At 39.7% G+C, this 7,818-nt stretch overlaps 1 long non-coding RNA gene across 2 annotated transcripts in view; it reads right to left on the bottom strand.

Annotated features, from left to right (window-relative positions):
* Window positions 1–6,786, bottom strand: part of LOC139084025 (uncharacterized) — a 70,174-nt gene extending 63,388 nt beyond the window's left edge. Inside the window, exon 1 of one of the 2 annotated variants that reach the window (XR_011541310.1) lies at window positions 6,697–6,786. This is a non-coding gene — a long non-coding RNA (uncharacterized lncRNA). The remainder of the gene's footprint in view (window positions 1–6,696) is intronic. The other variant, XR_011541309.1, reaches the window with a different exon arrangement.
* Between the last annotated feature and the right edge of the window lie 1,032 nt (window positions 6,787–7,818).

The raw sequence follows: 7,818 nt of genomic DNA on the forward strand, positions 1-7,818 counted from the left end.
ACATGTTATAGGAAAATAATGGACACCATAGTTTTATTTTTGCTATCATCCACCTTCTCAAATGCTTTGTCAATAAAAAACCACAAGTATATTTTGAAGAAAATAATTACTTCCTCAAGGCTGGTGTTAGATGGAGAACACATTCCAGTAATGAAAATCATCTCAGTTGTTAGAGGAATAAAGTCATTGACCAGCATCTTAGTGGCAATTCCCAGGTAAGTTTGCTAGCTCTGCAGGAAAATATTTGCCTTTAGCATTGATAGATCAAAGAAAAGTGCAGCTTTAGCAAATTACCTAACCATTGTCTCATAGCCTCCTGAATAGAAGTTACAAGGGCAAAATCATCAGTATATAGGTAGCCTTGAATGATTAACATCAGCACTTTTCTTTTTCCTATTAAAATATCAAAGACTCAAATGCAAAACTGAGTTAATGCAGAAAAATTATCAAAATTAGCAATACTCATTTAGCACTTTATAAAGTTTCATTTGTATTTTCATTCACTTAATCATTTATTCATTCAATGAGTACAGATGAGTTGGACATATTATTTATTTTATTAGATACACTAAACAGTAATAGAAACTGAGGCTCAGGGCTTAAAATCTAATCATCCTTAGTCATGCAGCTAATAGGTGATGAGGCTATTATTTAAATTGGGTCTGTCTAATCCAAAGCCTATGATCAAAATCTATACATTGTTCAGCCTTGGAATGGAGCTCTAAATTACATAGCTACAGATAGAATTCTGAGATTCCTTGTTATTTTATAGGTCTTGGTTTGAAAACCTGGATCCAGATTCACAAGCTCACATGCGTACAGGGCCAGTGGTGACATAAGTGGGTCAGGAAGGACTGATAGAATACCAAGCCCCCTCGAAGTACCTTTGGGTTCAAGATACCTTTCACTTTCCCTTCACCTCTACTGTAGGAAAAACAACAAGGCAAGTATAACGTTAAAGAGTTCCCCATCAGGGAGACAATGGAGAGGAGTGGACTGCCAAAATGGTTATGTGCGTGTGCCGGCACGGGGCAACAGCCATCATCCCTCCAGCACACTGGGGTCATGACAAAATGAGGGGCTGGTGTTGCCAGATCATCTGATTTTTCCCAAGGAGCTAGACAGAAATAGGAGTTGCGATGTGAAATCTTCTGATTTCAGAGGCAGCACAGCGCAGGGCAGACTTTAGAGGCCAAACCCTGAATTTGAATCCTGGCTCTGCCGCTTACTAGTCTGTGACTCTGCTGCTGTTATGCAACTGCTCTGTGCCTCAGTGTTCTCAGCTGAAAATGGAGTTCAAAATAGTGCTGTCTTGAAGGCTATGAAGACTACACCATGCTGTTATGTTGGGAAGTATCATTGTTGCAGTACTCCCTACCTCATAGAATTTTGTAAGGACTAAATGAGTTAACCTCATGTAAGGCCCTACATAATAAGCACTTAACAAATGTCAGCTATGGTGCCGGCCCCCAAGGCCAAGTGCTTAAGTTGGTGCGCTCCACCTTGGGGACCCAGGGTTTCGCTGGTTCCGATCCTGGGCATGGACATGGCACTGCTCATCAAGCCATGCGGCATCCCACATGCCACAACTAGATGGACCCACAACTAAAAATATACAACTGTGTACTGGGCGGCTTTGGGGAGAAAAAGGAAAAATAAAATCTTAAAAAAAAAAGTCAGCTAACATCAATTTACTATTTAATTATTATCAACTAATTATTATTATTTTTTTTATGGAAGATTAGCCCTGAGCTAATGTCGTGCCCATCTTCCTCTATTTTATATATGGGACGCCTGCCACAGCATAGCTTGATAAGCAGTGCATAGGTCTGCACCCGGGATCCAAACCAGTGAACCCCAGGCCGCCAAAGCTGAATGTGTGAACTGAACCACTGAGCCACTGGGCTGACCCCTCAATTAATTATTTTTTAAGTTATAAACACTGTGTAGGCAAAAGAGAAATATTCACCAATTTTCAACCTTTGATTAACTTTTATAAAAATACTTTATTTCTGCCACTGCCTATGTAATTTATATAAGCATCCACTAGGCAGTTGGTAGTGTCTAGATTAAGCTCTTACATTAAACAAAAAAAAACTAGCTTCTCATAGGTATACCTATATTTTGTACATATAACATCCCCCACCTTGAATATATTTCACTATAAAAGTAGAGTTCTTAATTTAGACAACAAAACATAGCTATTACTTCAGTAGCAGTGGTCTTTATTGGACTATGAAATTGGACAAAGATGGTAATGGATTAAGAGAATTTCATTAACGTGAGAAATGAGACGCTCTTGGCACAATGTATAGTAGGTGTGTAGGTATTTGGGAAAGTGGTGGGTATGTGTGTAACTCATACTAGCTTCTTGGCTCAGCCACCTTTGGGTTTCTAAGTTCCATGAAAATTAGAGTGCTTGTAAGCAAAAAGGGCTAAAAACTCTTTAAAACATCGATCTGAAGCTCAAGCATTCAGAGTTGCACTCTGATGTCGTATGAACCAAAGGAGAGAGAAGCAGCCTTCTCCATTCTGCAAAAGAACACCATGGAGGTTTATCATCTCGGTAGTGTGAATGACTTGGTTGTGGACGGAGATTACAGCATCTGGTGGACGAGGAGGTACTTAGCGATGACTGACAAGAGATGATAGGAACTTGGCAAACATAGCGGCACCCAGATGGTGCCAAGCAACTCAGCATCTGCATAACACAAGAAGATCTATTTCTGAGGGTACCTCTGGATTTCTCCCAGAAGCCGTAGAGTGGACTTAGTCATGGGAATGGAAGCCCTTTGCAGGGCAAGCAGGGGCAAGATTAAAACCATTGCTATCAATACAATTTTTGTCTCTACTTATAGGCTTTTTAGACCTGAGGAAACTTGGGATACCCTTGTAACATATTTTATATTTAAATATAAATTTTATTTTAAAATAAATATACATTTTAAGTGACAGAAAATCAGGGCCTGTTTAAAAGACAAATTCCTACGTGCAACTAGATACCTCTTTTGCAATCAGTTACAATTTATAAGTTTTGATTGTTTCCTACATTTTTAACTCTTTCTTTAATTTATGGTACTTTATCTATCTTAAGCTCTAGACTGGTATTGCATGATTTAATGTTTGATTGACTGTTTCTAAGTAAGTTTCTTACATGATATCTATGTGAAATTTCTGCCTTTCATTCTCAAAGCCAACAGAATCAGTTCAGTAAAATTTCTTTCATTTTTTCTAAAATAGAGCTCCACATGTTCATTTCTCAAGTTGTGTACAACTGTTGTCCAGTGTAATTTCCCTTCACTGCACATTTTTAATCATGGGACTTTTATTGTTTACAGTTAACCACTTCTGTAGTTGTACCACCTTTCTGTAGTGTGCACTGTATCAGTGCTACCTTTCTGTTGTGTGAAGCCAGAGCCGGTTAGTTTGAAATTACTGATAATTGTCTGTCACACGCATTGGCCACCACCTGCCTCTGCTCCCTTTAGCAATTGTGTGATCTCTCTGGCAGCATTTCTCGAAGTGTGGTGCTCAGACCACCTGCATCACAACCACTTGGGTTGCTTGTTAAAAATGCAACTTTCCGAACCTATCACAGACTTCATAAATCAAGTTCTCTTTGGCTTTGCCGGCTAAAGTTTGTGAACCACTGCTATTGGCTTCACTTTGAAGCTTCTGCTTATGCTTTTTGAAAAGAGATTTCTCCCATTTTGAAAATATACAATTTAAATCAGCCAATACATTTTCACTCCGAAGAATACAATGCTGAATTTAAAAATCTTACAGTCCAGCAGAAAAAGACAAGAGCTCATGATGGCAATACAAAGGCAAAAGGTAGATTAAGAAAAATGCAAAAACAATAATACTCATAAAGCAAAATAAGCATTCAGCAGAGAGACAGAAAGATCAGCACACATTTGGGAAGAACAACCAAGGATGTGTGAAGGAGGCAGCCTTGACATGGGGCTTGAGATGACTTGTATATTTAGAGGTGGGCATGAGGAGAGTCCATCAAGAGAGCAGCAGAGCAAAGGCACAGAGGGGAAAGAGGAGAATGATAATGCCAATTCATAATTAAGCTCAACTTAGTCATAAAATACACCCATGGGATTTGTGGGTGACAAGGCTGAAGATGTAGGTTGGAATGGTACTGTGGAGAGTCTTGAAGGCCATACCAAATACTTGGTATTTATTTGGCACCTTCTGAATGTTTGCAACATTTTAGGTGGGCTATAGTTTAAGGTAGGAAGGCACACATTCCTGCATTGTAAAATTACATTTCTCATTTAATTGGCCATATTTGCAAAGTCAAATCAGAAGTGAGGTGGCCACACAGAGGAGAAAGTTACAGCAAATCTCAGTGCAATTTCTTGGTCTCTGGAGAACTTAATGGGGAACACACAGCATGTGGGCGATACTCTCTTTACAAGATAAGGTCTTGCAAGTTCTGACAAGTTCAATTCTTACTATGTCACAGTTGTTTTCTACTTTGGCATTGCAGCATGATTCATAAAGGACTTTCACAATCTATGGGTTTCTGTTCAATAGGATGTTTGAGAAATAGCAGATTTTCTTTTGGACTTAAGTTGGTGTCAGCAAGACCACATTTTCATTCTGGGTATATGAGAGGGTTGCTTCATCGGGAGAAAGCACAGCTGGAGGACAGGATGTCTGATGAATATCTTTGCCTACCACCTTCCAACATGCTGGAAAACCAATTTCTTTATAGTGCACTGCTGCATAACACACTTAATGTCTTCTTATCTGGGATTTCTGATCCTAACTTTAGTGAAAAATCTATAATAGAGCCATTTCCCTATAAGGTGTTATCTTATGAGATATCTGGAACCTGTAGGACCTAGAGGGAGCAGGTTAGGAGAAACAGAGAAGCCAGCCAGGTCAGTTTTCCCTGGAAGACACTGCCACACTCCAGAGAGGCTGGGTGAAGACTTCCTAATGTATTTTAATAGCTGAAGAAACAAACATTGGCCAGCAGAGAGGGAAGTATCCAAGGAAACCTCAAAAAGCTGACCATCACTCAGGAGTGTAGTCAGCCTTTAGGGGATAGTCACAGAATCCTACAGGGGATGCTGGGACGTGAAAATCACAAAGAGCTCGAATAAAGGTGTCAACATAAGAGCCAGAGGTTGAGTTCAGAGCAAGGAAGAATTGTTTTTAAGCTTAGCTGGAATTTTCACATATTGAATTTCCAGTCTAGGTTCTTGACTTGTGCTCTCATAATTCAGAGGTAATATGGGCCTGAGTTAGTGTGGAAAATAGAAAATAGTTAATAAAAATGAGTCCATTGGACTCATCTTCTAACTGGGACAGGAGCAGGAGAAGTGGAACTCAATGCACAGATTGATTTGGAATTTTCTTTAGGGAAGTGGGAGACTGGGAGAGGGTTTTGGACTAGAGATATATACTTGTAACAAAAACCTCTAAACTGTAAAATACACTGAAACCTGTCATTTTCTGTTTTTAAAAAGTGAAAAGATATTATTTTTTATAGCACTGCAAGTAAAAATACCATATTACCTCCCCCTAAAAATAAACACATCTGCAGCATGTTTATTCTATGGATAGTCCATAACATAGGACATTTATGCTTTTTTCTAAAACTAAAGTCACAGAGGATATTCCCTCTTACTGGAATACAGTACTTGAAGGCAGTGTGGAGTGTTCTGGAACGCACATCATATTAACGGTTGAAGATGCCGCTTTGGCCTGTACTCCTAGTCACAGTAAATGAATTTGATATGTTCCTCACAGCTACATCTCTTTCCATGATTTCCTCATAGAGTGAGGGAATGATGTGTAAACTTCCTTTGACAGCTTATCCCTCATAGGTCTCCTCACACGCTGATGTATTTGACAGAATCAACTATCTTACTTAAGTCCGCATACACAATCCACCCATCACCACACTCCGCCTGTCACTGCTCCCACTGCTGTCTGCGGGAGGTTACTACAGGCTGTTCCCTGGCTTCCTGCCTTGGCGTGGATAACTTAATACTTCCCTGCAAAGTGTGTGTGAATGTGCCAGGTGACAGGGGTTAGATGGAGACAGGCCTTTTCAATCTACATGGACAATTCCTCAAGACACTCTCGAAGCTGAGACAGGAAGATATTTCCCTGTAGGAACTACCGAACATGAATTCCCCTCCTTCAGCTTCTCTGAGTCCTCAGCAAGAATGTGTGCAGATCTGTGGTGAAAGACAATGACTTCTGCACATCACATGTTTTGTCAAGATTGAAGGCAAGAGGAGACAGATGTGGGTTCCAGTTTGACCTTGTACGTTCAGTTGTCCTCACGGGCTCCAGTTTTCCCCACTGTCCCTCCAGTTTTCTTCCTGACTGCCAATCCTGCTGACCTACAGTGACTTTAGCTCACCATATGGATGCATAAATGACAACCTTCCCCACACATCTTCACCAGTCTCTGTAAGAGTGTAGGGTCTAATCCCTGTAGTAAATTTATTATTATTTATCACTCTGATTCTGGTTCTCTGAACAAAGCCTGATACCAAGGCTATTTATCAAGGAAAGGATATGATAAGATTCACACATTAGTGCCATACCTGTAGTATGGAAAATGGATTAGACATAGAATAATTATTAGAATATTCTGAATAGCAAAAATCTTGACTTCTCAAATGAAATCTTATTAGAAACCTCAGATAGATGGGTACATACTTGCTTGAGATAGGGATGAGGAACTTAAGACTTGATTGTTCTGCCTCCCTTCTCCCTTCCCTCAGCAATCCAGGAAGTACCCAAAGTTCTAAGAACATAGTTTAACAATGCCCACATTAGGAATGCCCCCATAGTCATTTGGTGAGAAATGAAGTGGTCCATTATTACAGTGTTGGAGGTGAGCATGAAGTATATCGGAGAGTCAAGAGGTTTTTAGGAATTAAATTTAGCACTGCTTTGTATGAGTGGTATGGAAAAGGTAGAAATTTAGTATTCTTCCAGGCCAGTGTCACTTCTTGAGAAGGTACCACTAAAGGACGTGTTAATTTCAGACCATTGAAGAATTCTTGGCTTATTCAAGCCACAATGTGCAATAGGGCTGGAGTTCAAGAGAGATGTCTTCTATAGAGACATGGTTTTAAGTTATTGCAAAGGTGGGTCAGTTATAGATTAGGAAGAATAGATTGAGAAGAGCTAAGGCACAAATATAGACTCTGAGATATAGCAACATTAATGTCGTCATAAAGGCAAGAAGCCCTTGAGTTGCTATAAACATAGGAGAACCAGGAAAAAAGAATCCACGGGCTCTAAAGAAGGGGAACATTTCCAGGACAGGCTGATCAACAGCATGAAATGCAAGCTTGCCAAGGTCATAAAATATCCTTTAGATTTAACAGTTGTAGAGTCATTGAGTAATGTATGAGGAGTAAGAGGGTGGTAGGAGTTGCCTCAAGGAATGAATGAGAGAAAAGGTCATGGAGGCAATGAGTAGGTTGTGAAGGAAAAGAGTAAGAGACGAGCTATAGAAAGGGATGTGGAGTCAAGGATGCGATTTCTTTTTTTTGAAGGCAGCAACCTGAAGGGAAAGAGTAATTCAAGAGTAAATTATTGCATATTAATCTCTGAGTCATTCATTGTTTTCATTGAATTTCTACCTCATTGCCTTCATCTACAGCTATCTTTTCTCCAAGATCTCTCCTGTCCTCTTAAATAGCAGAGAACTCCCTGTTCTTTATAGCTACAAAGTATTGTATTCAAACTTCTAAAAGCAGCAAGTATTAAATATCTTTTCTTCCCCTTTAGCTCACATGTTGGCGTAGCCCTTAAGTTATATCACTTACT

Source organism: Equus przewalskii, chromosome 1 (genome assembly GCF_037783145.1).
Source record: "Equus przewalskii isolate Varuska chromosome 1, EquPr2, whole genome shotgun sequence".
In the NCBI taxonomy this organism is placed as follows: Eukaryota; Metazoa; Chordata; class Mammalia; order Perissodactyla; family Equidae; genus Equus; species Equus przewalskii.